Source organism: Lactuca serriola, chromosome 1 (assembly GCF_051521515.1).
Source record: "Lactuca serriola cultivar US96UC23 chromosome 1, Lser_US96UC23_V15, whole genome shotgun sequence".
Classification (NCBI taxonomy): Eukaryota; Viridiplantae; Streptophyta; class Magnoliopsida; order Asterales; family Asteraceae; genus Lactuca; species Lactuca serriola.
This window is the reverse complement of record NC_136408.1, coordinates 7970625-7975868: the sequence shown is the minus strand read 5'-3', so window position 1 is coordinate 7975868 and position 5244 is coordinate 7970625.

The window sequence follows — 5244 nt, the reverse complement described above, 5'->3', positions numbered from 1 at the left end:
CAACTAATTACACATCCATTTCAGCTTGTCTTTATTGTAATTGCAAATCAAATTGAGTGCGTATACACCACAATCAACATAGCAAGAATAACCCATCCATATATATGGTAAAAAGGTGAATCATTGTTTTATTAATAATGTTAGTTGCATAAATTGGTGAAAATATGAAACATTGTTTTATAAATTAACTAAAAAAATAAGTGAAACATAATTGAATATATACCTTTGCAGCCACTTCAAATGATTTATGATAAAGTTGATTTTCTGGATCCTGTAACATGCCTTAAAGAATTATCGATTACATTGCATGGATGTTGGCATCCTTATATAAGCATGATAGTTTATAAGCAAATATAGATAAAGCTAATAAGATATGCGTAGTGATTATGTCTGATCCCTAATGAAATTGAGTCTTTTACAATTAATTGTAAAAGTGAAAAACATACCACCCACCACTAGTTGTCGATAACTACCATCATATACCCGTTGAGAACAAATAGAGAATAAGAGTATGAACACAAAATGATTAGTACACATTTGAATTCTTCTTTATCTTTTTTGTCTAAATAAGTTATTTCTTCATTCTCCTTGGGGGCATGTTTTCAAATTAGGGTAAAACATCAAAAGCAAATAAACGGAAGAGATGAAAGTTGCCAGAACATGTGAGGCAATGGCCACTAATTAGTTTGTGGGCAACATTGATGTTCAACAATAAAAAAGAAAACATAACCAACAAAACCAAAGTAAAATTCATGTTTTAAAATATAAAAAGTTACTCACAAGTATTCTAGAGAATCTATTTGTGATATGGACCATGGAAGGGTGCCAACCATTTGCGATAGGGACCATGGAAGGGTGACAATATATCTACATCCAACAAGGTTTCTAAATTATAAAAAATGTCATACAACAAAGGAGATGAAAAACATAGTATGAAAATGGATGAGTAAAAGATTAACAAAAAAAGCATACAATTTTTGTACATTTGGAGAAAGGCTATAAGGTATCTAATTCCCAAGACTTGATAGTTTGCAGATATAAAGCAAAATTTATGATTTTGGGGTAAAAAAATTATCGTAACCTGCTATCACCACCATTCACTTTAATGAGTATGGAGGAACACTTCAACCACCACCACCTCAGGTCGTCGTCGTCGTCGTCGTTGCCGACTAGCCGACGTTGGTCGGCCTGTGAAGCAACCTGATGTCACCACCAATACCTTTCATTCTTCTTTTATTCGGATCGCTCTATCTATCGGCAACATTCCTTCACTTTCTCACGATTTTCATACTATCATTAATCTTTCATCCCTCATTTTCTATTTCACAACTGAGAACGCACAAAGGAGTATGTGTCATGGTAGTGGTTCTGGAGAGCGGGTGAGAAAAAAGAAAATCGACGGTGAACCTTAAACTGATTCAAATCCTAGACTATGGTCGATGCATTTGTATGTGGAGTACGAGAGATGGACTGATTCTAACCCTAGAAGACGGGAGGCAACAGAGGAATCAGTCACATATATGGCAGAAGAGATAGAAACGTGAGAGATGTAACAGCCCGAAAATCAGATAAAATTTTTCATTTTTAAAATAGGATATTACAATCATAATTTGTTCCCAAAAATTCATTTCATCATATCATGTAAAAATATTAGAGTATCGATATCAATAAATGCATTGTTCGAGAACGAATGTTGCGTCATTAAGCCGGGATCTTCCCTTTAGTACCAGAAGTACCTGAAAACACCCAAATAAACTGTAAGCAAAAGCTTAGTGAGTTCCCAAAGTATCAAATAACATACAACCATGGAATACCATGTTACATACATATTGTCATGGGCTACCCCCATGGTCTTTACCTCGAATGCTATGGGTTACCCCCATGGTCTTTACCTGGAATGTCATGGGCTACCCCCATGGTCTGATATCTAAGTGTCATGGGCTACCCCCATGGTCTTCATATGAGTGTCACAGGCTACCCTTGGGATCTTCAAACAATTAATACATAATCAACTATCAATTCACGTGACAAGTAATGGGTCGGCATTGGTGCCTTCGACCCATTGATATAGTGAAAAAGACTCACCTCATGCTGCAAGTAAATAATACTACTTGGCTACCGATTCGTAAATCTCACACTCCAAAAGCTTCTCAAGGTGATGTAGATGTAGGATCTAGAAGCTCAACCACGACCAAGACTTGTTCACCACCTTCTTTTCCTTGAAAACACACCAAAAAGGGTTACTTTTGACACCTCAAGCTCAAGGATAACTTCTAATGGCAACTTAGGGTTTTTAGGGACGTTTGGAGGTAGTGGGGGCTGATAAGAGTGAGGTCTGAAAGCTAAAAAAGAGCTTAAATAGGGTACATGCCCTAAGATTAGGGTTTTTTCACATACCACGTACGCCCCACGTACGACTTAGTACGCCCAACATACGTAGTGCATGAGCGTGCCATGTACAATATCATCACAGTTGAATAATAGTAATTAAAGTAACAACAACCATTGTATTGATAATATAGTGTTTACATTGTATTTGAAACATAGCTTGAATGACTCCAAATGTATATAGTAAAAACTAAGACTACAAGCTATTATGCTCCATCTTTTTGAAAACCTATGTGTGTACCTGCCTACTGGTTTCCTAAGAATACAAGTAATTTTGAAAGTGTATCAACATTTAAGTTGGTGAGCTCATAAGCATTTTGTTTTAGAAAATAAGTTCTTTGTTCCTTGAAAATGTTCGTATGCTCCTCCAGAAAATCCTATATTTTCTTAGTAAAATGGAATGTAGTCTTAGTCCCTTCGGACCAAAATGTATAAATATTATCGTATTCTTAAGTGGTAATATTACGTAGATTTTTAATCTATATAAAAACCATTTGGATGAATGATTTCCAAATTAAAAGTTGTTATGTACTTGAAACAGTGCAATGTAGTTTTATGATGATACAACCCTTATGTATGCAAGCTCCCGAGTAAAAGTTACTCTAGATATGTAAGTTTCTGTGTCATAAAATAGTGTACTCCTAGAAAAACCTATAGCTTCCTTCTAAAATCCCCAAGTGTATAAAAGTTATAAAAAAATCAAGATCGAATAAACCGTCGAATATAATGGGTCTACCCTAAGCCCACAACCAAACAAAGAACAAGATCTAAGGCGGACCCAGCTATTTCCAAGTCGATCGTGTCTAAATTTTATATATATACATGTAGCAATTATGGATGGAATCTAACCATTCTAGACGAAATGTAGTCTTAACTACCCTAAGACCGACAAGAGTGAATGTTTGTTATTGGAAATAGTATATTGCAGTAGTACATAATTAGAACTTCTTTCTTTGTAAATGTAATGTATGTTCAAGAAAAATCCAATATTTTCCTTATAGAATGATTTGTAGTCTTAAAGCTCAAAGACCGAAATATACAAGTATCTTCCATACTTATGATAGTAAGTGCAGGTTTAAATAAATAAAACCCATTTGAATGTGAGAATTCTTGTAAACTATATGTGTCGTTGTTTCCTTATGTGAGTTATTATAACCGTGCAATTGACATAGTAAGCCTGTTACGACGTACTTCGGGCATCAGAATGTTTTGACATTTGTCACCCCAGACCTGCAGGTCTAGCTGTTGCATGCAACTTAGGGTGCAGGATTGTCAGTCCCAATATAGATCTATACTCAAGTATCACGCTCTCCCTTCAATACATTATGGTTATAATACAACACTTTAACCAGTACTCTAAGGAGTACAATAAAGTAGTATCTCACAAATTTGATTCAACGAGTTTACGTGTAGTGTGAATGAAACCTTCCTTAGTATGTTTGTAATGTTAATGTACCATAAACTATACCTATTATAGTTTATCATATGTGTACCTTCCTTAGTATGTTCGAAGTATTAATGTACCATAAACTATACATATTATAGTTTATCATATGTGTTTGTAATGATGAAAGACCCTAATGTGAAGGTCTATTTCTATTTCAAGGAAGTAAACTAACATGAAATACAATCAACATTGTAGCTATTTATTGTTATACACTTTTCTCAACACATTACAAAGTGTTAATGAACTTATAAATTATTTTACTAGTTTTAACTTTTCTGTCACTGTTTTCAGAAAAATAATAGAAAAATCACTGTAAGTCGAAAACGGAATCCGTAAACTCTGGGAGTTCAGAAAATGTGTCTAGTTTGTTCATAATTTTTATTATAATTTTTAGTTGTCTCTAACCAGTGTGAAAATGTCCATCTTCACAGACTAGTCCGAAATCATTTCTAAAATGATAGGCAATTTTGTAAAAATCGCCATAAATTGTATAAAAGTTATATGAACGTGTTCAACTAGACATTAGAAAGGTATAAACCTGAAGTAAATGCATATTGAACAGTTTTGAAAAATATTAAGTTTAAGATGGTCAAAACAGTTCGTGAATAGACCAAAACTTTTATGTTGAAACCTGTTGATTAAGTTTAGAATATTATTTCGGTGTTGTAACTTGTATCCCCCCCGCCCCTAAAACTTGAAGAAAACATAGGGTTATGAAGTCACCTTTTGTGATTTCTTGTGGATGAAGGTTAGAGATGAGGAGTTTCAAGTCAAGAACACTTGAAAGATGTTTGAAGATTTGAAGATCCTAAAAACAAATATGTAGATATTTGTGTAAATGATTTACGGTTTGTATGAAGATGTGAAGATTGTGTAGAAGTATGATGAGATACTTACCAAAATGGGGGAAAAATCAAGAAAATCCCTTGCAAAACTCGTGACTGAGAGAGAGAGAAAGAAAGAAAGAGAGAGAAAGAGAAGTTTGCTTTTAGTGAGAGAAAGTGAAATCTTGGATAAGAAGAATGAAGATTTATTGGTTGGATTTGTTCAAAATAATCTGATAGAGTGTTGGGAGATATTAAAAGGATAATGATTTGACTAGGTAGAGTGTGAATAGTGACACAAAGTAAATATGGAGGTGACTTATGTCATAACTTTATGGGAAAAGTCAAAGAGTACCTTTATGTCCTCTTGATATTATCCTAAACAAAAATAAGATTTATATTTAATAAATCTTCAAGATGTGGATAATATATGAGTTTATAGGGTCTAATATTTCAAAAATATGAATTGGGTGAAAATCCCACGTCAAAATCATCAAAAACGGACTCAAAATGCGAAACTGGTCAAAAACCGGACTTGGGAAGTGAGAAGGTTCGCTGCTGAGAAGGTTCGCAGCTGAGAGGGTT